We start from the raw sequence: 23,479 nt of genomic DNA, 5'->3' as shown, positions 1-23,479 counted from the left end.
CAGGCGAGCTCAGAGTCAGGACAGGCAGAGTTGTCAGGCAGGCGGGCTCAGAGTCAGGTCAGGCAGAGTGGTCAGGCAGGTGGGCTCAGAGTCAGGGCAGGCAGAGTGGTCAGGCAGGTGGGCTCAGAGTCAGGGCAGGCAGAGCGATCAGGCAGGTGGGCTCAGAGTCAGGACAGGCAGAGAGGTCAGGCAGGCGGGCTCAGAGTCAGGTCAGGCAGAGTGGTCAGGCAGGTGGGCTCAGGGTCTGGCAGGTGGGCTCAGGGTCAGGCAGGTGGGCTCAGGGTCAGGACAGGCAGAGTGGTCAGGCAGGCGGGCTCAGAGTCAGGACAGGCAGAGTGGTCAGGGCAGGTGGGCTCAGAGTCAGGACAGGCAGATGGTCAGGCAGGTGGGCTCAGAGTCAGGACAGGCAGAGTGGTCAGGCAGGTGGGCTCAGGGTCAGGCTGGTGGGCTCAGGGTCAGGGTCAGGACAGGCAGAGTGGTCAAGCAGGTGGGCTCAGAGTCAGGACAGGCAGAGTGGTCAGGCAGGTGGGCTCAGGGTCTGGCAGGTGGGCTCAGGGCCAGGCAGGTGGGCTCAGGGTCAGGACAGGCAGAGTGGTCAGGCAGGCGGGCTCAGAGTCAGGACAGGCAGAGTGGTCAGGGCAGGTGGGCTCAGAGTCAGGACAGGCAGAGTGGTCAGGCAGGTGGGCTCAGGGTCAGGGTCAGGACAGACAGAGTGGTCAAGCAGGTGGGCTCAGAGTCAGGACAGGCAGAGTGGTCAGGCAGGTGGGCTCAGAGTCAGGCAGGTGGGCTCAGGGTCAGGGTCAGGACAGGCAGAGTGGTCAAGCAGGTGGGCTCAGAGTCAGGACAGGCAGAGTGGTCAGGCAGGTGGGCTCAGAGTCAGGACAGGCAGAGCGGTCAGGCAGGCGAGCTCAGAGTCAGGACAGGCAGAGTTGTCAGGCAGGCGGGCTCAGAGTCAGGTCAGGCAGAGTGGTCAGGCAGGTGGGCTCAGAGTCAGGGCAGGCAGAGTGGTCAGGCAGGTGGGCTCAGAGTCAGGGCAGGCAGAGCGATCAGGCAGGTGGGCTCAGAGTCAGGACAGGCAGAGAGGTCAGGCAGGCGGGCTCAGAGTCAGGTCAGGCAGAGTGGTCAGGCAGGTGGGCTCAGAGTCAGGGCAGGCAGAGTGGTCAGGCAGGTGGGCTCAGAGTCAGGGCAGGCAGAGCGATCAGGCAGGTGGGCTCAGAGTCAGGACAGGCAGAGTGGTCGGGCAGGCGTGCTCAGAGTCAGGACAGGCAGAGTGGTCAGGCAGGTGGGCTCAGAGTCAGGGCAGGCAGAGTGGTCAGGCAGGTGGGCTCAGAGTCAGGACAGGCAGAGTGGTCAGGCAGGTGGGCTCAGAGTCAGGACAGGCAGAGTGGTCAGGCAGGCAGGCTCAGAGTCAGGACAGGCAGAGTGGTCAGGCAGGCGGGCTCAGAGTCAGGACAGGCAGAGTGGTCAGGCAGGTGGGCTCAGAGTCAGGACAGGCAGAGTGGTCAGGCAGGTGGGCTCAGGGTCAGGCAGGTGGGCTCAGGGTCAGGGTCAGGACAGGCAGAGTGGTCAAGCAGGTGGGCTCAGAGTCAGGACAGGCAGAGTGGTCAGGCAGGTGGGCTCAGGGTCTGGCAGGTGGGCTCAGGGCCAGGCAGGTGGGCTCAGGGTCAGGACAGGCAGAGTGGTCAGGCAGGCGGGCTCAGAGTCAGGACAGGCAGAGTGGTCAGGGCAGGTGGTCTCAGAGTCAGGACAGGCAGAGCGGTCAGGCAGGCGAGCTCAGAGTCAGGACAGGCAGAGTGGTCAGGCAGGTGGGCTCAGGGTCAGGGTCAGGACAGGCAGAGTGGTCAAGCAGGTGGGCTCAGAGTCAGGACAGGCAGAGTGGTCAGGCAGGTGGGCTCAGAGTCAGGCAGGTGGGCTCAGGGTCAGGGTCAGGACAGGCAGAGTGGTCAAGCAGGTGGGCTCAGAGTCAGGACAGGCAGAGTGGTCAGGCAGGTGGGCTCAGGGTCTGGCAGGTGGGCTCAGGGTCAGGCAGGTGGGCTCAGGGTCAGGACAGGCAGAGTGGTCAGGCAGGCGGGCTCAGAGTCAGGACAGGCAGAGCGGTCAGGCAGGCGAGCTCAGAGTCAGGACAGGCAGAGTTGTCAGGCAGGCGGGCTCAGAGTCAGGTCAGGCAGAGTGGTCAGGCAGGTGGGCTCAGAGTCAGGGCAGGCAGAGCGATCAGGCAGGTGGGCTCAGGGTCAGGGTCAGGACAGGCAGAGTGGTCAAGCAGGTGGGCTCAGAGTCAGGACAGGCAGAGTGGTCAGGCAGGTGGGCTCAGAGTCAGGCAGGTGGGCTCAGGGTCAGGGTCAGGACAGGCAGAGTGGTCAAGCAGGTGGGCTCAGAGTCAGGACAGGCAGAGTGGTCAGGCAGGTGGGCTCAGGGTCTGGCAGGTGGGCTCAGGGTCAGGCAGGTGGGCTCAGGGTCAGGACAGGCAGAGTGGTCAGGCAGGCGGGCTCAGAGTCAGGACAGGCAGAGCGGTCAGGCAGGCGAGCTCAGAGTCAGGACAGGCAGAGTTGTCAGGCAGGCGGGCTCAGAGTCAGGTCAGGCAGAGTGGTCAGGCAGGTGGGCTCAGAGTCAGGGCAGGCAGAGTGGTCAGGCAGGTGGGCTCAGAGTCAGGGCAGGCAGAGCGATCAGGCAGGTGGGCTCAGAGTCAGGACAGGCAGAGAGGTCAGGCAGGCAGGCTCAGAGTCAGGGCAGGCAGAGCGGTCAGGCAGGTGGGCTCAGAGTCAGGACAGGCAGAGTGGTCGGGCAGGCGTGCTCAGAGTCAGGACAGGCAGAGTGATCAGGCAGGTGGGCTCAGAGTTAGGGCAGGCAGGTGGGCTCAGAGTCAGGAAAGGCAGAGTGATCAGGCAGGCGGGCTCAGAGTCAGGACAGGCCGAGTGGTCAGGCAGGCGGGTTCACAGTCAGGACAGGCAGAGTGGTCAGGCAGGCAGGCTCAGAGTCAGGACAGGCAGAGTGGTCAGGCAGGCAGGCTCAGAGTCAGGACAGGCAGAATGGTCAGGCAGGCAGGCTCAGAGTCAGGACAGGCAGAGTTGTCAGGCAGGCGGGCTCAGAATCAGGTCAGGCAGAGTGGTCAGGCAGGTGGGCTCAGAGTCAGGACAGGCAGAGCGGTCAGGCAGGCGGGCTCAGAGTCAGGACAGTCAGAGTGGTCAGGTAGGCGGGTTCAGAGTCAGGACAGGCTCAGGGTCAGGCAGGTGGGCTCAGAGTCAGGACAGGCAGAGTGGTCAGGCAGGTGGGCTCAGAGTCAGGCAGGCGAGCTCAGAGTCAGGACAGGCAGAGTTGTCAGGCAGGCGGGCTCAGAGTCAGGACAGGCAGAGTGGTCAGGCAGGCGGGCTCAGAGTCAGGGCAGGCAGAGCGGTCAGGCAGGTGGGCTCAGAGTCAGGACAGGCAGAGTGGTCAGGCAGGCGGGCTCAGAGTCAGGGCAGGCAGAGCGGTCAGGCAGGTGGGCTCAGAGTCAGGACAGGCAGAGTGGTCAGGCAGGCGGGCTCTGAGTCAGGGGTCAGGCAGGCGGGCTCAGAGTCAGGTCAGGCAGAGTGGTCAGGCAGGTGGACTCAGAGTCAGGACAGGCAGAGCGGTCAGGCAGGCGGGCTCAGAGTCAGGACAGGCAGAGTGGTCAGGCAGGCGGGTTCAGAGTCAGGACAGGCTCAGGGTCAGGCAGGTGGGCTCAGAGTCAGGACAGGCAGAGTGGTCAGGCAGGTGGGCTCAGAGTCAGGCAGGTGGGCTCAGAGTCAGGACAGGCAGAGTGGTCAGGCAGGCGGGCTCAGAGTCAGGGCAGGCAGAGTGGTCAGGCAGGTGGGCTCAGAGTCAGGACAGGCAGAGTGGTCAGGCAGGCAGGCTCAGAGTCAGGACAGGCAGAGTGGTCAGGCAGGCGGGCTCAGAGTCAGGACAGGCAGAGTGGTCAGGCAGGCGTGCTCAGAGTCAGGACAGGCAGAGTGGTCAGGCAGGTGGGCTCAGGGTCAGGGCAGGCAGAGTGGTCAGGCAGGTGGGCTCAGAGTCAGGACAGGCATAGTGGTCAGGCAGGCGGGCTCAGAGTCAGGACAGGCAGAGTGGTCAGGCAGGTGGGCTCAGAGTCAGGTCAGGCAGAGTGGTCAGGCAGGTGGGCTCAGAGTCAGGGCAGGCAGAGTGGTCAGGCAGGTGGGCTCAGAGTCAGGGCAGGCAGAGCGATCAGGCAGGTGGGCTCAGAGTCAGGACAGGCAGAGAGGTCAGGCAGGCAGGCTCAGAGTCAGGGCAGGCAGAGCGGTCAGGCAGGTGGGCTCAGAGTCAGGACAGGCAGAGCGGTCAGGCAGGCGGGCTCAGAGTCAGGACAGGCAGAGTGGTCAGGCAGGCGGGTTCAGAGTCAGGACAGGCTCAGGGTCAGGCAGGTGGGCTCAGAGTCAGGACAGGCAGAGTGGTCAGGCAGGTGGGCTCAGAGTCAGGCAGGTGGGCTCAGAGTCAGGACAGGCAGAGTGGTCAGGCAGGCGGGCTCAGAGTCAGGGCAGGCAGAGTGGTCAGGCAGGTGGGCTCAGAGTCAGGACAGGCAGAGTGGTCAGGCAGGTGGGCTCAGAGTCAGGACAGGCAGAGTGGTCAGGCAGGCAGGCTCAGAGTCAGGACAGGCAGAGTGGTCAGGCAGGCGGGCTCAGAGTCAGGACAGGCAGAGTGGTCAGGCAGGCGTGCTCAGAGTCAGGACAGGCAGAGTGGTCAGGCAGGTGGGCTCAGAGTCAGGGCAGGCAGAGTGGTCAGGCAGGTGGGCTCAGAGTCAGGACAGGCATAGTGGTCAGGCAGGCGGGCTCAGAGTCAGGACAGGCAGAGTGGTCAGGCAGGTGGGCTCAGAGTCAGGACAGGCAGAGTGATCAGGCAGGCGGGCTCAGAGTCAGGACAGGCAGAGTGGTCAGGCAGGTGGGCTCAGAGTCAGGACAGGCAGAGTGGTCAGGCAGGTGGGCTCAGAGTCAGGCAGGTGGGCTCAGGGTCAGGGTCAGGACAGGCAGAGTGGTCAAGCAGGTGGGCTCAGAGTCAGGACAGGCAGAGTGGTCAGGCAGGTGGGCTCAGGGTCAGGCAGGTGGGCTCAGGGTCAGGGTCAGGACAGGCAGAGTGGTCAAGCAGGTGGGCTCAGAGTCAGGACAGGCAGAGTGGTCAGGCAGGTGGGCTCAGGGTCTGGCAGGTGGGCTCAGGGTCAGGCAGGTGGGCTCAGGGTCAGGACAGGCAGAATGGTCAGGCAGGCGGGCTCAGAGTCAGGACAGGCAGAGTGGTCAGGGCAGGTGGGCTCAGAGTCAGGACAGGCAGAGTGGTCAGGCAGGCGGGCTCAGAGTCAGGACAGGCAGAGTGGTCAGGCAGGCGAGCTCAGAGTCAGGACAGGCAGAGCGGTCAGGCAGGCGATCTCAGAGTCAGGACAGGCAGAGTTGTCAGGCAGGCGGGCTCAGAGTCAGGTCAGGCAGAGTGGTCAGGCAGGTGGGCTCAGAGTCAGGGCAGGCAGAGTGGTCAGGCAGGTGGGCTCAGAGTCAGGGCAGGCAGAGCGATCAGGCAGGTGGGCTCAGAGTCAGGAAAGGCAGAGTGGTCAGGCAGGCAGGCTCAGAGTCAGGACAGGCAGAGTGGTCAGGCAGGCAGGCTCAGAGTCAGGACAGGCAGAGTGGTCAGGCAGGCAGGCTCAGAGTCAGGACAGGCAGAGTGGTCAGGCAGGCGGGCTCAGAGTCAGGACAGGCAGAGTGGTCATGCAGGTGGGCTCAGAGTCAGGACAGGCAGAGTGGTCAGGCAGGTGGGCTCAGGGTCAGGCAGGTGGGCTCAGGGTCAGGACAGGCAGAGTGGTCAAGCAGGTGGGCTCAGAGTCAGGACAGGCAGAGTGGTCAGGCAGGTGGGCTCAGGGTCTGGCAGGTGGGCTCAGGGCCAGGCAGGTGGGCTCAGGGTCAGGACAGGCAGAGTGGTCAGGCAGGCGGGCTCAGAGTCAGGACAGGCAGAGTGGTCAGGGCAGGTGGGCTCAGAGTCAGGACAGGCAGAGTGGTCAGGCAGGCGGGCTCAGAGTCAGGACAGGCAGAGTGGTCAGGCAGGCGAGCTCAGAGTCAGGACAGGCAGAGCGGTCAGGCAGGCGATCTCAGAGTCAGGACAGGCAGAGTTGTCAGGCAGGCGGGCTCAGGGTCTGGCAGGTGGGCTCAGGGTCAGGCAGGTGGGCTCAGGGTCAGGACAGGCAGAATGGTCAGGCAGGCGGGCTCAGAGTCAGGACAGGCAGAGTGGTCAGGGCAGGTGGGCTCAGAGTCAGGACAGGCAGAGCGGTCAGGCAGGCGATCTCAGAGTCAGGACAGGCAGAGTTGTCAGGCAGGCGGGCTCAGAGTCAGGTCAGGCAGAGTGGTCAGGCAGGTGGGCTCAGAGTCAGGGCAGGCAGAGTGGTCAGGCAGGTGGGCTCAGAGTCAGGGCAGGCAGAGCGATCATGCAGGTGGGCTCAGAGTCAGGACAGGCAGAGTGGTCAGGCAGGTGGGCTCAGAGTCAGGACAGGCAGAGTGGTCAGGCAGGCAGGCTCAGAGTCAGGACAGGCAGAGTGGTCAGGCAGGCAGGCTCAGAGTCAGGACAGGCAGAGTGGTCAGGCAGGCGGGCTCAGAGTCAGGACAGGCAGAGTGGTCAGGCAGGTGGGCTCAGAGTCAGGACAGGCAGAGTGGTCAGGCAGGTGGGCTCAGGGTCAGGCTGGTGGGCTCAGGGTCAGGGTCAGGACAGGCAGAGTGGTCAAGCAGGTGGGCTCAGAGTCAGGACAGGCAGAGTGGTCAGGCAGGTGGGCTCAGGGTCTGGCAGGTGGGCTCAGGGCCAGGCAGGTGGGCTCAGGGTCAGGACAGGCAGAGTGGTCAGGCAGGCGGGCTCAGAGTCAGGACAGGCAGAGTGGTCAGGGCAGGTGGGCTCAGAGTCAGGACAGGCAGAGTGGTCAGGCAGGTGGGCTCAGGGTCAGGGTCAGGACAGACAGAGTGGTCAAGCAGGTGGGCTCAGAGTCAGGACAGGCAGAGTGGTCAGGCAGGTGGGCTCAGAGTCAGGCAGGTGGGCTCAGGGTCAGGGTCAGGACAGGCAGAGTGGTCAAGCAGGTGGGCTCAGAGTCAGGACAGGCAGAGTGGTCAGGCAGGTGGGCTCAGAGTCAGGACAGGCAGAGCGGTCAGGCAGGCGAGCTCAGAGTCAGGACAGGCAGAGTTGTCAGGCAGGCGGGCTCAGAGTCAGGTCAGGCAGAGTGGTCAGGCAGGTGGGCTCAGAGTCAGGGCAGGCAGAGTGGTCAGGCAGGTGGGCTCAGAGTCAGGGCAGGCAGAGCGATCAGGCAGGTGGGCTCAGAGTCAGGACAGGCAGAGAGGTCAGGCAGGCGGGCTCAGAGTCAGGTCAGGCAGAGTGGTCAGGCAGGTGGGCTCAGGGTCTGGCAGGTGGGCTCAGGGTCAGGCAGGTGGGCTCAGGGTCAGGACAGGCAGAGTGGTCAGGCAGGCGGGCTCAGAGTCAGGACAGGCAGAGTGGTCAGGGCAGGTGGGCTCAGAGTCAGGACAGGCAGAGCGGTCAGGCAGGCGAGCTCAGAGTCAGGACAGGCAGAGTTGTCAGGCAGGCGGGCTCAGAGTCAGGTCAGGCAGAGTGGTCAGGCAGGTGGGCTCAGAGTCAGGGCAGGCAGAGTGGTCAGGCAGGTGGGCTCAGAGTCAGGGCAGGCAGAGCGATCAGGCAGGTGGGCTCAGAGTCAGGACAGGCAGAGTGGTCGGGCAGGCGTGCTCAGAGTCAGGACAGGCAGAGTGGTCAGGCAGGTGGGCTCAGAGTCAGGGCAGGCAGAGTGGTCAGGCAGGTGGGCTCAGAGTCAGGACAGGCAGAGTGGTCAGGCAGGTGGGCTCAGAGTCAGGACAGGCAGAGTGGTCAGGCAGGCAGGCTCAGAGTCAGGACAGGCAGAGTGGTCAGGCAGGCGGGCTCAGAGTCAGGACAGGCAGAGTGGTCAGGCAGGTGGGCTCAGAGTCAGGACAGGCAGAGTGGTCAGGCAGGTGGGCTCAGGGTCAGGCAGGTGGGCTCAGGGTCAGGGTCAGGACAGGCAGAGTGGTCAAGCTGGTGGGCTCAGAGTCAGGACAGGCAGAGTGGTCAGGCAGGTGGGCTCAGGGTCTGGCAGGTGGGCTCAGGGCCAGGCAGGTGGGCTCAGGGTCAGGACAGGCAGAGTGGTCAGGCAGGCGGGCTCAGAGTCAGGACAGGCAGAGTGGTCAGGGCAGGTGGGCTCAGGGTCAGGGTCAGGACAGGCAGAGTGGTCAAGCAGGTGGGCTCAGAGTCAGGACAGGCAGAGTGGTCAGGCAGGTGGGCTCAGAGTCAGGCAGGTGGGCTCAGGGTCAGGGTCAGGACAGGCAGAGTGGTCAAGCAGGTGGGCTCAGAGTCAGGACAGGCAGAGTGGTCAGGCAGGTGGGCTCAGGGTCTGGCAGGTGGGCTCAGGGTCAGGCAGGTGGGCTCAGGGTCAGGACAGGCAGAGTGGTCAGGCAGGCGGGCTCAGAGTCAGGACAGGCAGAGCGGTCAGGCAGGCGAGCTCAGAGTCAGGACAGGCAGAGTTGTCAGGCAGGCGGGCTCAGAGTCAGGTCAGGCAGAGTGGTCAGGCAGGTGGGCTCAGAGTCAGGGCAGGCAGAGTGGTCAGGCAGGTGGGCTCAGAGTCAGGGCAGGCAGAGCGATCAGGCAGGTGGGCTCAGAGTCAGGACAGGCAGAGAGGTCAGGCAGGCAGGCTCAGAGTCAGGGCAGGCAGAGCGGTCAGGCAGGTGGGCTCAGAGTCAGGACAGGCAGAGTGGTCGGGCAGGCGTGCTCAGAGTCAGGACAGGCAGAGTGATCAGGCAGGTGGGCTCAGAGTCAGGGCAGGCAGGTGGGCTCAGAGTCAGGACAGGCAGAGTGGTCAGGCAGGTGGGCTCAGGGTCAGGCAGGTGGGCTCAGAGTCAGGACAGGCAGAGTGATCAGGCAGGCGGGCTCAGAGTCAGGACAGGCCGAGTGGTCAGGCAGGCGGGTTCACAGTCAGGACAGGCAGAGTGGTCAGGCAGGCAGGCTCAGAGTCAGGACAGGCAGAGTGGTCAGGCAGGCGGGCTCAGAATCAGGTCAGGCAGAGTGGTCAGGCAGGTGGGCTCAGAGTCAGGACAGGCAGAGCGGTCAGGCAGGCGGGCTCAGAGTCAGGACAGTCAGAGTGGTCAGGTAGGCGGGTTCAGAGTCAGGACAGGCTCAGGGTCAGGCAGGTGGGCTCAGAGTCAGGACAGGCAGAGTGGTCAGGCAGGTGGGCTCAGAGTCAGGCAGGTGGGCTCAGAGTCAGGACAGGCAGAGTGGTCAGGCAGGCGGGCTCAGAGTCAGGGCAGGCAGAGCGGTCAGGCAGGTGGGCTCAGAGTCAGGACAGGCAGTGCGGTCAGGCAGGCGAGCTCAGAGTCAGGACAGGCAGAGTTGTCAGGCAGGCGGGCTCAGAGTCAGGACAGGCAGAGTGGTCAGGCAGGCGGGCTCAGAGTCAGGGCAGGCAGAGCGGTCAGGCAGGTGGGCTCAGAGTCAGGACAGGCAGAGTGGTCAGGCAGGCGGGCTCAGAGTCAGGGGTCAGGCAGGCGGGCTCAGAGTCAGGTCAGGCAGAGTGGTCAGGCAGGTGGGCTCAGAGTCAGGACAGGCAGAGCGGTCAGGCAGGCGGGCTCAGAGTCAGGACAGGCAGAGTGGTCAGGCAGGCGGGTTCAGAGTCAGGACAGGCTCAGGGTCAGGCAGGTGGGCTCAGAGTCAGGACAGGCAGAGTGGTCAGGCAGGTGGGCTCAGAGTCAGGCAGGTGGGCTCAGAGTCAGGACAGGCAGAGTGGTCAGGCAGGCGGGCTCAGAGTCAGTGCAGGCAGAGCGGTCAGGCAGGTGGGCTCAGAGTCAGGACAGGCAGTGCGGTCAGGCAGGCGAGCTCAGAGTCAGGACAGGCAGAGTTGTCAGGCAGGCGGGCTCAGAGTCAGGACAGGCAGAGTGGTCAGGCAGGCGGGCTCAGAGTCAGGGCAGGCAGAGCGGTCAGGCAGGTGGGCTCAGAGTCAGGACAGGCAGAGTGGTCAGGCAGGCGGGCTCAGAGTCAGGGCAGGCAGAGTGGTCAGGCAGGCGGGCTCAGAGTCAGGGCAGGCAGAGTGGTCAGGCAGGTGGGCTCAGAGTCACGGCAGGCAGAGTGGTCAGGCAGGTGGGCTCAGAGTCAGGACAGTCAGGGTGGTCAGGCAGGTGGGCTCAGAGTCAGGACAGGCAGAGTGGTCAGGCAGGTGGGCTCAGAGTCAGGACAGGCAGAGTGGTCAGGCAGGCGGGTTCAGAGTCAGGACAGGCTCAGGGTCAGGCAGGTGGGCTCAGAGTCAGGACAGGCAGAGTGGTCAGGCAGGTGGGCTCAGAGTCAGGCAGGTGGGCTCAGAGTCAGGACAGGCAGAGTGGTCAGGCAGGCGGGCTCAGAGTCAGGGCAGGCAGAGCGGTCAGGCAGGTGGGCTCAGAGTCAGGACAGGCAGTGCGGTCAGGCAGGCGAGCTCAGAGTCAGGACAGGCAGAGTTGTCAGGCAGGCGGGCTCAGAGTCAGGACAGGCAGAGTGGTCAGGCAGGCGGGCTCAGAGTCAGGGCAGGCAGAGTGGTCAGGCAGGTGGGCTCAGAGTCAGGACAGTCAGGGTGGTCAGGCAGGTGGGCTCAGAGTCAGGACAGGCAGAGTGGTCAGGCAGGTGGGCTCAGAGTCAGGACAGGCAGAGTGGTCAGGCAGGTGGGCTCAGAGTCAGGACAGGCAGAGTGGTCAAGCAGGTGGGCTCAGAGTCAGGACAGGCAGAGTGGTCAGGCAGGTTGGCTCAGAGTCAGGACAGGCAGAGTGGTCAGGCAGGTGGGCTCAGGGTCAGGCAGGTGGGCTCAGGGTCAGGCAGGTGGGCTCAGGGTCAGGACAGGCAGAGTGGTCAGGCAGGCGGGCTCAGAGTCAGGACAGGCAGAGCGGTCAGGCAGGCGAGCTCAGAGTCAGGACAGGCAGAGTTGTCAGGCAGGCGGGCTCAGAGTCAGGTCAGGCAGAGTGGTCAGGCAGGTGGGCTCAGAGTCAGGGCAGGCAGAGTGGTCAGGCAGGTGGGCTCAGAGTCAGGGCAGGCAGAGCGATCAGGCAGGTGGGCTCAGAGTCAGGACAGGCAGAGAGGTCAGGCAGGCAGGCTCAGAGTCAGGGCAGGCAGAGCGGTCAGGCAGGTGGGCTCAGAGTCAGGACAGGCATAGTGGTCGGGCAGGCGTGCTCAGAGTCAGGACAGGCAGAGTGATCAGGCAGGTGGGCTCAGAGTCAGGGCAGGCAGGTGGGCTCAGAGTCAGGACAGGCAGAGTGGTCAGGCAGGTGGGCTCAGGGTCAGGCAGGTGGGCTCAGAGTCAGGACAGGCAGAGTGATCAGGCAGGCGGGCTCAGAGTCAGGACAGGCCGAGTGGTCAGGCAGGCGGGTTCACAGTCAGGACAGGCAGAGTGGTCAGGCAGGCAGGCTCAGAGTCAGGACAGGCAGAGTGGTCAGGCAGGCAGGCTCAGAGTCAGGACAGGCAGAATGGTCAGGCAGGCGAGCTCAGAGTCAGGACAGGCAGAGTTGTCAGGCAGGCGGGCTCAGAGTCAGGACAGGCAGAGTGGTCAGGCAGGCGGGCTCAGAGTCAGGGCAGGCAGAGCGGTCAGGCAGGTGGGCTCAGAGTCAGGACAGGCAGAGTGGTCAGGCAGGCGGGCTCAGAGTCAGGGCAGGCAGAGTGGTCAGGCAGGCGGGCTCAGAGTCAGGGCAGGCAGAGTGGTCAGGCAGGTGGGCTCAGAGTCACGGCAGGCAGAGTGGTCAGGCAGGTGGGCTCAGAGTCAGGACAGTCAGGGTGGTCAGGCAGGTGGGCTCAGAGTCAGGACAGGCAGAGTGGTCAGGCAGGTGGGCTCAGAGTCAGGACAGGCAGAGTGGTCAGGCAGGCGGGTTCAGAGTCAGGACAGGCTCAGGGTCAGGCAGGTGGGCTCAGAGTCAGGACAGGCAGAGTGGTCAGGCAGGTGGGCTCAGAGTCAGGCAGGTGGGCTCAGAGTCAGGACAGGCAGAGTGGTCAGGCAGGCGGGGCTCAGAGTCAGGGCAGGCAGAGCGGTCAGGCAGGTGGGCTCAGAGTCAGGACAGGCAGTGCGGTCAGGCAGGCGAGCTCAGAGTCAGGACAGGCAGAGTTGTCAGGCAGGCGGGCTCAGAGTCAGGACAGGCAGAGTGGTCAGGCAGGCGGGCTCAGAGTCAGCGCAGGCAGAGCGGTCAGGCAGGTGGGCTCAGAGTCAGGACAGGCAGAGTGGTCAGGCAGGCGGGCTCAGAGTCAGGGCAGGCAGAGTGGTCAGGCAGGCGGGCTCAGAGTCAGGGCAGGCAGAGTGGTCAGGCAGGTGGGCTCAGAGTCACGGCAGGCAGAGTGGTCAGGCAGGTGGGCTCAGAGTCAGGACAGTCAGGGTGGTCAGGCAGGTGGGCTCAGAGTCAGGACAGGCAGAGTGGTCAGGCAGGTGGGCTCAGAGTCAGGACAGGCAGAGTGGTCAGGCAGGTGGGCTCAGAGTCAGGACAGGCAGAGTGGTCAAGCAGGTGGGCTCAGAGTCAGGACAGGCAGAGTGGTCAGGCAGGTTGGCTCAGAGTCAGGACAGGCAGAGTGGTCAGGCAGGTGGGCTCAGGGTCAGGCAGGTGGGCTCAGGGTCAGGCAGGTGGGCTCAGGGTCAGGACAGGCAGAGTGGTCAGGCAGGCGGGCTCAGAGTCAGGACAGGCAGAGCGGTCAGGCAGGCGAGCTCAGAGTCAGGACAGGCAGAGTTGTCAGGCAGGCGGGCTCAGAGTCAGGTCAGGCAGAGTGGTCAGGCAGGTGGGCTCAGAGTCAGGGCAGGTAGAGTGGTCAGGCAGGTGGGCTCAGAGTCAGGGCAGGCAGAGCGATCAGGCAGGTGGGCTCAGAGTCAGGACAGGCAGAGAGGTCAGGCAGGCAGGCTCAGAGTCAGGGCAGGCAGAGCGGTCAGGCAGGTGGGCTCAGAGTCAGGACAGGCAGAGTGGTCGGGCAGGCGTGCTCAGAGTCAGGACAGGCAGAGTGATCAGGCAGGTGGGCTCAGAGTCAGGGCAGGCAGGTGGGCTCAGAGTCAGGACAGGCAGAGTGGTCAGGCAGGTGGGCTCAGGGTCAGGCAGGTGGGCTCAGAGTCAGGACAGGCAGAGTGATCAGGCAGGCGGGCTCAGAGTCAGGACAGGCCGAGTGGTCAGGCAGGCGGGTTCACAGTCAGGACAGGCAGAGTGGTCAGGCAGGCAGGCTCAGAGTCAGGACAGGCAGAGTGGTCAGGCAGGCAGGCTCAGAGTCAGGACAGGCAGAATGGTCAGGCAGGCAGGCTCAGAGTCAGGACAGGCAGAGTGGTCAGGCAGGCGGGCTCAGAATCAGGTCAGGCAGAGTGGTCAGGCAGGTGGGCTCAGAGTCAGGACAGGCAGAGCGGTCAGGCAGGCGGGCTCAGAGTCAGGACAGTCAGAGTGGTCAGGTAGGCGGGTTCAGAGTCAGGACAGGCTCAGGGTCAGGCAGGTGGGCTCAGAGTCAGGACAGGCAGAGTGGTCAGGCAGGTGGGCTCAGAGTCAGGACAGGCAGAGTGGTCAGGCAGGCGGGCTCAGAGTCAGGGCAGGCAGAGCGGTCAGGCAGGTGGGCTCAGAGTCAGGACAGGCAGTGCGGTCAGGCAGGCGAGCTCAGAGTCAGGACAGGCAGAGTTGTCAGGCAGGCGGGCTCAGAGTCAGGACAGGCAGAGTGGTCAGGCAGGCGGGCTCAGAGTCAGGGCAGGCAGAGCGGTCAGGCAGGTGGGCTCAGAGTCAGGACAGGCAGAGTGGTCAGGCAGGCGGGCTCAGAGTCAGGGGTCAGGCAGGCGGGCTCAGAGTCAGGTCAGGCAGAGTGGTCAGGCAGGTGGGCTCAGAGTCAGGACAGGCAGAGCGGTCAGGCAGGCGGGCTCAGAGTCAGGACAGGCAGAGTGGTCAGGCAGGCGGGTTCAGAGTCAGGACAGGCTCAGGGTCAGGCAGGTGGGCTCAGAGTCAGGACAGGCAGAGTGGTCAGGCAGGTGGGCTCAGAGTCAGGCAGGTGGGCTCAGAGTCAGGACAGGCAGAGTGGTCAGGCAGGCGGGCTCAGAGTCAGTGCAGGCAGAGCGGTCAGGCAGGTGGGCTCAGAGTCAGGACAGGCAGTGCGGTCAGGCAGGCGAGCTCAGAGTCAGGACAGGCAGAGTTGTCAGGCAGGCGGGCTCAGAGTCAGGACAGGCAGAGTGGTCAGGCAGGCGGGCTCAGAGTCAGGGCAGGCAGAGCGGTCAGGCAGGTGGGCTCAGAGTCAGGACAGGCAGAGTGGTCAGGCAGGCGGGCTCAGAGTCAGGGCAGGCAGAGTGGTCAGGCAGGCGGGCTCAGAGTCAGGGCAGGCAGAGTGGTCAGGCAGGTGGGCTCAGAGTCACGGCAGGCAGAGTGGTCAGGCAGGTGGGCTCAGAGTCAGGACAGTCAGGGTGGTCAGGCAGGTGGGCTCAGAGTCAGGACAGGCAGAGTGGTCAGGCAGGTGGGCTCAGAGTCAGGACAGGCAGAGTGGTCAGGCAGGCGGGTTCAGAGTCAGGACAGGCTCAGGGTCAGGCAGGTGGGCTCAGAGTCAGGACAGGCAGAGTGGTCAGGCAGGTGGGCTCAGAGTCAGGCAGGTGGGCTCAGAGTCAGGACAGGCAGAGTGGTCAGGCAGGCGGGCTCAGAGTCAGGGCAGGCAGAGCGGTCAGGCAGGTGGGCTCAGAGTCAGGACAGGCAGTGCGGTCAGGCAGGCGAGCTCAGAGTCAGGACAGGCAGAGTTGTCAGGCAGGTGGGCTCAGAGTCAGGACAGGCAGAGCGGTCAGGCAGGCGGGCTCAGAGTCAGGACAGGCAGAGTGGTCAGGCAGGCGGGTTCAGAGTCAGGACAGGCTCAGGGTCAGGCAGGTGGGCTCAGAGTCAGGACAGGCAGAGTGGTCAGGCAGGTGGGCTCAGAGTCAGGCAGGTGGGCTCAGAGTCAGGACAGGCAGAGTGGTCAGGCAGGCGGGCTCAGAGTCAGTGCAGGCAGAGCGGTCAGGCAGGTGGGCTCAGAGTCAGGACAGGCAGTGCGGTCAGGCAGGCGAGCTCAGAGTCAGGACAGGCAGAGTTGTCAGGCAGGCGGGCTCAGAGTCAGGACAGGCAGAGTGGTCAGGCAGGCGGGCTCAGAGTCAGGGCAGGCAGAGCGGTCAGGCAGGTGGGCTCAGAGTCAGGACAGGCAGAGTGGTCAGGCAGGCGGGCTCAGAGTCAGGGCAGGCAGAGTGGTCAGGCAGGCGGGCTCAGAGTCAGGGCAGGCAGAGTGGTCAGGCAGGTGGGCTCAGAGTCACGGCAGGCAGAGTGGTCAGGCAGGTGGGCTCAGAGTCAGGACAGTCAGGGTGGTCAGGCAGGTGGGCTCAGAGTCAGGACAGGCAGAGTGGTCAGGCAGGTGGGCTCAGAGTCAGGACAGGCAGAGTGGTCAGGCAGGCGGGTTCAGAGTCAGGACAGGCTCAGGGTCAGGCAGGTGGGCTCAGAGTCAGGACAGGCAGAGTGGTCAGGCAGGTGGGCTCAGAGTCAGGCAGGTGGGCTCAGAGTCAGGACAGGCAGAGTGGTCAGGCAGGCGGGCTCAGAGTCAGGGCAGGCAGAGCGGTCAGGCAGGTGGGCTCAGAGTCAGGACAGGCAGTGCGGTCAGGCAGGCGAGCTCAGAGTCAGGACAGGCAGAGTTGTCAGGCAGGCGGGCTCAGAGTCAGGACAGGCAGAGTGGTCAGGCAGGCGGGCTCAGAGTCAGGGCAGGCAGAGCGGTCAGGCAGGTGGGCTCAGAGTCAGGACAGGCAGAGTGGTCAGGCAGGCGGGCTCAGAGTCAGGGCAGGCAGAGTGGTCAGGCAGGCGGGCTCAGAGTCAGGGCAGGCAGAGTGGTCAGGCAGGTGGGCTCAGAGTCACGGCAGGCAGAGTGGTCAGGCAGGTGGGCTCAGAGTCAGGACAGTCAGGGTGGTCAGGCAGGTGGGCTCAGAGTCAGGACAGGCAGAGTGGTCAGGCAGGTGGGCTCAGAGTCAGGACAGGCAGAGTGGTCAGGCAGGTGGGCTCAGAGTCAGGACAGGCAGAGTGGTCAAGCAGGTGGGCTCAGAGTCAGGACAGGCAGAGTGGTCAGGCAGGTTGGCTCAGAGTCAGGACAGGCAGAGTGGTCAGGCAGGTGGGCTCAGGGTCAGGCAGGTGGGCTCAGAGTCAGGACAGGCAGAGTGGTCAGGCAGGCGAGCTCAGAGTCAGGACAGGCAGAGTGGTCAGGCAGGCGAGCTCAGAGTCAGGACAGGCAGAGTGGTCAGGCAGGCGGGCTCAGAGTCAGGACAGGCAGAGTGGTCAGGCAGGTGGGCTCAGAGTCAGGGTCAAGGGTCAAAACCAGGAGGACTGGGAAAAAGCATAAATACACAGGGGATAATGGGGAAGATGGGCTTCACCTGGAAGGGGGTGGAGATAATCACAAAGACAGGTGAAACAGATCAGGGTGTGACACAATGTTCCCTCTAAACTGCAGATAAATCAGCCAATAGCGAGAAGCACAAGATTGAACTTCACTAACTTTTCTAGAGCAGCTGGTCACCAACCGGTTGATCGCGAACTGGTCGATCTCCATGGTATTCCTAGTGGATCGACAAACACTTCTGTAAAAACCCACGATAAAGCCTTGTGTCAAAGTAACCAAGAGTGGTATGGTGTTGATATGGTGTAGTCATAGTAACCAGGAGTGGTATGGTGTTGATATGGTTTAGTCATAGTAACCAGGAGTGGTATGGTGTTGATATGGTTTAGTCATAGTAACCAGGAGTGGTATGGTGTTGATATGGTGTAGTCATAGTAACCAGGAGTGGTATGGTGTTGATATGGTCTAGTCATAGTAACCAGGAGTGGTATGGTGTTGATATGGTCTAGTCATAGTAACCAGGAGTGGTATGGTGTTGATATGGTTTAGTCATAGTAACCAGGAGTGGTATGGTGTTGATATGGTCTAGTCATAGTAACCAGGAGTGGTATGGTGTTGATATGGTCTAGTCATAGTAACCAGGAGTGGTATGGTGTTAATATGGTCTAGTCATAGTAACCAGGAGTGGTATGGTGTTGATATGGTCTAGTCATAGTAACCAGGAGTGGTATGGTGTTGATATGGTCTAGTCATAGTAACCAGGAGTGGTATGGTGTTGATATGGTCTAGTCATAGTAACCAGGAGTGGTATGGTGTTGATATGGTTTAGTCATAGTAACCAGGAGTGGTATGGTGTTGATATGGTTTAGTCATAGTAACCTGGATTGGTATGGTGTTGATATGGTGTCGTCATAGTAACGAATGGTATAACCACAGTTATTAATTGTCAATCAATCAACAAAAAACCTTTGCTTTAGATCTTTGTTCTAGAGTTTTCCCTGTTAACACCATCACTGTTCTAGAGTTTTCCCTGTTAACACCATCACTGTTCTAGAGTTTTCCCTGTTAACACCATCACTGTTCTAGAGTTTTCCCTGTTAACACCATCACTGTTCTAGAGTTTTCCCTGTTAACACCATCACTGTTCTAGAGTTTTCCCTGTTAACACCATCACTGTTCTAGAGTTTTCCCTGTTAACACCATCACTGTTCTAGAGTTTTCCCTGTTAACACCATCACTGTTCTAGAGTTTTCCCTGTTAACACCATCACTGTTCTAGAGTTTCCCCTGTTAACACCATCACTGTTCTAGAGTTTTCCCTGTTAACACCATCACTGTTCTAGAGTTTTCCCTGTTAACACCATCACTGTTCTAGAGTTTTCCCTGTTAACACCATCACTGTTCTAGAGTTTTCCCTGTTAACACCATCACTGTTCTAGAGTTTTCCCTGTTAACACCATCACTGTTCTAGAGTTTTCCCTGTTAACACCATCACTGTTCTAGAGTTTCCCCTGTTAACACCATCACTGTTCTAGAGTTTCCCCTGTTAACACCATCACTGTTCTAGAGTTTTCCCTGTTAACACCATCTCTGTTCTAGAGTTTCCCCTGTTAACACCATCACTGTTCTAGTTTTTCCCCTGTTAACACCATCACTGTTCTAGAGTTTTCCCTGTTAACACCATCACTGTTCTAGAGTTTTCCCTGTTAACACCATCACTGTTCTAGAGTTTCCCTGTTAACACCATCACTGTTCTAGAGTTTTCCCTGTTAACACCATCACTGTTCTAGAGTTTTCCCTGTTAACACCATCTCTGTTCTAGAGTTTCCCCTGTTAACACCATCACTGTTCTAGTTTTTCCCCTGTTAACACCATCACTGTTCTAGAGTTTTCCCTGTTAACACCATCACTGTTCTAGAGTTTTCCCTGTTAACACCATCACTGTTCTAGAGTTTCCCTGTTAACACCATCACTGTTCTAGAGTTTTCCCTGTTAACACCATCACTGTTCTAGAGTTTTCCCTGTTAACACCATCACTGTTCTAGAGTTAACGCATCGGAGTAGGATTCTATTGCATTTATAAGTGGATAAACAGGTTAATGTCAAGCCCTGCATGTTTCTTTCAAAAGTCTCATAGAATGTAGGTCTACGTTGAACACCACACATTGGCTGCTACTGTAGACTGAATGTCAGAACAGCTGTTTACATGTTCAAATGTTATGGGATGTAGGTCTACGTTGAACACCACACATTGGCTGCTACTGTAGACTGAATGACAGAACAGCTGTTTACATGTTCAAATGTTATGGGATGTATTTTCTCCATAGTTTTTGATGGTAGGTCACTCTGGTAGATCTACATTATGATCAAATAGCCACAGTAGCCCACTTGTCCACTGTTAACTGTAACTTAAAGGGGGTACATCCTCTGTGTTCACAGTAAACACACACTGGAAGTTGTACAGAATTTTTGCGACATTACAGTTTGCGCTCAGCAGACCTGAAATCTGCTCAGTGACGGAGAAAGTTAGAGGGAACATTGGTGATGATGTCATGCATCTGACTGTTGTATATTCAGTGTGTCAAATCATGAGAAAACACAAATAAAATTACTTGACACATTGGAAAGAATTAACAAAAAACCCCAGAGCAAACTAGAATGTTATTTGGCCCCAAACAGAGAGTACACAGTGGCAGAATACCTGACCACTGTGACTGACCCTAAACAGAGAGTACACAGTGGCAGAATACCTGACCACTGTGACTGACCCAAACTTAAGGAAAGCTTTGACTATGTACAGACTCAGTGAGCATAGCCAGCAATATTTGTGACCTGTTGCAACAAGAAAAGGTGACGAACAAACACCATTGTAAATAGAACCCATATTAGTTTATGTATTTCCCCTTGTGGACTTTAACCATTTGCACATCGTTACAACGCTGTATTTATATAATATGACGGTTGATATGGCTTTATTCTTTGGGAACTTCTGTCAGTGTAAAATGTTTACTGTTCATTTTCATTGTTTAGTTCACTTTTGTATATTAACTAGTTAACTTGCTTTGGCAATGTTAATATGTTTCCCATGCCAAAAATAAACCTTCAATTGAATCTAATTGAGAGGAGCAGAGAGAGAGGAGGGGGTGGGGAGGGCGAGAGATAAGAGGAGGAGAGGGAGGGAGAAGTCAAAAGAGAGAGAGAGGAGGGGGTGGGGAGGGCGAGAGATAAGGGGAGGAGAGGGAGGGAGATGTCAAAAGAGAGAGAAGAGGGGGTGGGGAGGGCGAGAGATAAGGGGAGGAGAGGGAGGGAGATGTCAAAAGAGAGAGAAGAGGGGGTGGGGAGGGCGAGAGATAAGGGGAGGAGAGGGAGGGAGATGTCAAAAGAGAGAGAGGAGGGGGTGGGGAGGGCGAGAGATAAGGGGAGGAGAGGGAGGGAGATGTCAAAAGAAGAGAGAAGAGGGGGTGGGGAGGGCGAGGAGATAAGGGGAGGAGAGGGAGGGAGATGTCAAAAGAGAGAGAAGAGGGGGTGGGGAGGGCGAGAGATAAGGGGAGGAGAGGGAGGGAGATGTCAAAAGAGAGAGAGGAGGGGGTGGGGAGGGCGAGAGATAAGGGGAGGAGAGGGAGGGAGATGTCAAAAGAGAGAGAAGAGGGGGTGAGGAGGGCGAGAGATAAGGGGAGGAGAGGGAGGGAGATGTCAAAAAGAGAGAAGAGGGGGTGGGGAGGGCGAGAGATAAGGGGAGGAGAGGGAGGGAGATGTCAAAAGAGAGAGAAGAGGGGGTGGGGAGGGCGAGAGATAAGGGGAGGAGAGGGAGGGAGATGTCAAAAGAGAGAGAAGAGGGGGTGGGGAGGGCGAGAGATAAGGGGAGGAGAGGGAGGGAGATGTCAAAAGAGAGAGAAGAGGGGGTGGGGAGGGCGAGAGATAAGGGGAGGAGAGGGAGGGAGATGTCAAAAGAGAGAGAGGAGGGGGTGGGGAGGGCGAGAGATAAGGGGAGGAGAGGGAGGGAGATGTCAAAAGAGAGAGAAGAGGGGGTGAGGAGGGCGAGAGATAAGGGGAGGAGAGGGAGGGAGATGTCAAAAGAGAGAGAAGAGGGGGTGGGGAGGGCGAGAGATAAGGGGAGGAGAGGGAGGGAGATGTCAAAAGAGAGAGAAGAGGGGGTGGGGAGGGCGAGAGATAAGGGGAGGAGAGGGAGGGAGATGTCAAAAGAGAGAGAAGAGGGGGTGGGGAGGGCGAGAGATAAGGGGAGGAGAGGGAGGGAGATGTCAAAAGAGAGAGAAGAGGGGGTGGGGAGGGCGAGAGATAAGGGGAGGAGAGGGAGGGAGATGTCAAAAGAGAGAGAAGAGGGGGTGGGGAGGGTGAGAGATGGGGAGGAGGCTTCAAACATAAAGATATAAAACTGTATTTTTTTGTGAAGAATCAACAACAAGTGGGACACAATCATGAAGTAGAACGATATTTATTGGATATTGCAAACTTTTTTAACAAATCAAAAACTGAAAAATTGGGCGTAAACATATCTAATACAGTTTTATATCTTTATGTTTGAAGCCTGAAATGTGGCAAAAGGTCGCAAAGTTCAAGGGGGCCGAATACTTTCGCAAGGCACTGTATGTCATCATAACCAGTAGTGATGTCATCATAACCAGTAACCTCTTCCACTATTGGCTCAGCTCAGCTTGACCCCTGACCTATGGAACTGAACAATTGAGAAAACAGAAACATAAGAAAGCAAATGTATTAAATGATTTATAATCTCCTCTGCAGAGAAATGTTCATCTTTCCACATTGTGACTGTTGTGGTGAGGTCTTGTTGAGAAATGTCACACCATTTCTCAGTGCTCATTGTCACAACACTGTTTCTCAAGAGAACCACAACCATTTGTCCTGCTCGTCTCTCACAGTTTAGTTCAGTCTACTGCTAAATAACAGGATGTGGAACCATGAGTCAGTCATGTAGACAAAGGGGAAGTGTTCTAGCAGAGGGAGCAAGTCTCATCAGAACATCATGTGACTTTAGTTAAATACATAGATACACTAGATAAACATAACAGATAAACATAAACATAATTTTGCCACCATAGACCCTCTCAGCCACCTGGCTCCACTAGGGCCCTCTCAGCCACCTGGCTCCACTAGGGCCCTCTCAGCCACCTGGCTCCACTAGGGCCCTCTCAGCCACCTGGCTCCACTAGGGCCCTCTCAGCCACCTGGCTCCACTAGGGCCCTCTCAGCCACCTGGCTCCACTAGGGCCCTCTCAGGCACCTGGCCCCACTAGGGCCCTCTCAGCCACCTGGCCCCACTAGGGCCCTCTCAGCCACCTGTCCCCACTAGGGCCCTCTCAGCCAGCTGTCTCCACTAGGGCCCTCTCAGCCAGCTGTCTCCACTAGGGCCCTCTCAGCCACCTGGCTCCACTAGGGCCCTCTCAGCCACCAGGCTCCACTAGGGCCCTCTCAGCCACCAGGCTCCACTAGGGCCCTCTCAGCCACCAGGCTCCACTATTGCCCTCTCAGCCACCTGGCTCCACTAGGGCCCTCTCAGCCACCTGGCTCCACTAGGGCCCTCTCAGGCACCTGGCCCCACTAGGGCCCTCTCAGCCACCTGGCTCCACTAAGGCCCTCTCAGCCACCTGGCTCCACTAAGGCCCTCTCAGCCACCAGGCTCCACTAGGGCCCTCTAAGCCACCAGGCTCCACTAGGGCCCTCTCAGCCACCAGGCTCCACTAGGGCCCTCTCAGACACCAGGCTCCACTAGGGCCTTCTCAGCACCCCAGGAGTAAATGTCAGTTGGCTTTTCATAGCCGATCATTCAGAGTATCTCTACCGCTCCTGCTGTCTCTAGAGAGTTGAAAACAGCAGGTCTGGGACAGGAAGCACGTCCGGTGAACAGGTCAGGGTTCCAGAGCTGCAGGCAGAACAGTTGAAACTGGAGCAGAAGCACGACCAGATGGGGACAGCATTTGAAGGGGTGTCCACATACTTTTGTATATATAGTGTATGTACACATGGGTGTTGTTGCACCATACCAACGATAAACCTGTCTTCCCCATCACATCATGAAAGGTCAAGCCTGGTTCACCAATTACTTTGCAGACAGAGTTCAGTGTGTCAAATCGGAGGGCATGCTGTCCGGTCCTCTGGCAGTCTCTATGGGGGTGCCACAGGGTTCAATTCTCGGGCCGACTCTTTTCTCTGTGTATATCAATGATGTTGCTCTTGCTGCGGGCGATTCCCTGATCCACCTCTACGCAGACGACACCATTCTATATACTTTTGGCCCGTCTTTGGACACTGTGCTATCTAACCTCCAAACAAGCTTCAATGCCATACAACACTCCTTCCGTGGCCTCCAACTGCTCTTAAACGCTAGTAAAACCAAATGCATGCTTTTCAACCGGTCGCTGCCTGCACCTGCATGCCCGACTAGCATCACCACCCTGGATGGTTCCGACCTAGAATATGTGGACGTCTATAAGTACCTAGGTGTCTGGCTAGACTGCAAACTCTCCTTCCAGACTCATATCAAACATCTCCAATCGAAAATCAAATCAAGAGTCGGCTTTCTATTCCGCAACAAAGCCTCCTTCACTCAAGCCGCCAAGCTTACCCTAGTAAAACTGACTATCCTACCGATCCTCGACTTCGGCGATGTCATCTACAAAATGGCTTCCAACACTCTACTCAGCAAACTGGATGCAGTCTATCACAGTGTCATCCGTTTTGTCACTAAAGCACCTTATACCACCCACCACTGCGACTTGTATGCTCTAGTCGGCTGGCCTTCGCTACATATTCGTCGCCAGACCCACTGGCTCCAGGTCATCTACAAGTCTATGCTAGGTAAAGCTCCGCCTTATCTCAGCTCACTGGTCACGATGGCAACACCCATCCGTAGCACGCGCTCCAGCAGGTGTATCTCACTGATCATCCCTAAAGCCAACACCTCATTTGGCCGCCTTTCGTTCCAGTACTCTGCTGCCTGTGACTGGAACGAATTGCAAAAATCGCTGAAGTTGGAGACTTTTATCTCCCTCACCAACTTCAAACATCAGCTATCTGAGCAGCTAACCGATCGCTGCAGCTGTACATAGTCTATTGGTAAATAGCCCACCCTTTTCACCTACCTCATCCCCATACTGTTTTTATTTATTTACTTTTCT

The 23,479-nt window shown here is 59.5% G+C and overlaps 1 protein-coding gene across 1 annotated transcript in view; it reads left to right on the top strand.

Moving 5' to 3' along the window:
• Positions 1-23,479, top strand: part of LOC116371771 (scavenger receptor cysteine-rich type 1 protein M130-like) — a 35,428-nt gene that overhangs the window by 8,693 nt on the left and 3,256 nt on the right. The gene's annotated exons all lie outside the window — the stretch shown is intronic.

Source organism: Oncorhynchus kisutch, unplaced genomic scaffold (assembly GCF_002021735.2).
Source record: "Oncorhynchus kisutch isolate 150728-3 unplaced genomic scaffold, Okis_V2 scaffold3655, whole genome shotgun sequence".
NCBI classification, from domain to species: domain Eukaryota; kingdom Metazoa; phylum Chordata; class Actinopteri; order Salmoniformes; family Salmonidae; genus Oncorhynchus; species Oncorhynchus kisutch.
This window is presented reverse-complemented; position numbering and strand designations above follow the sequence as displayed.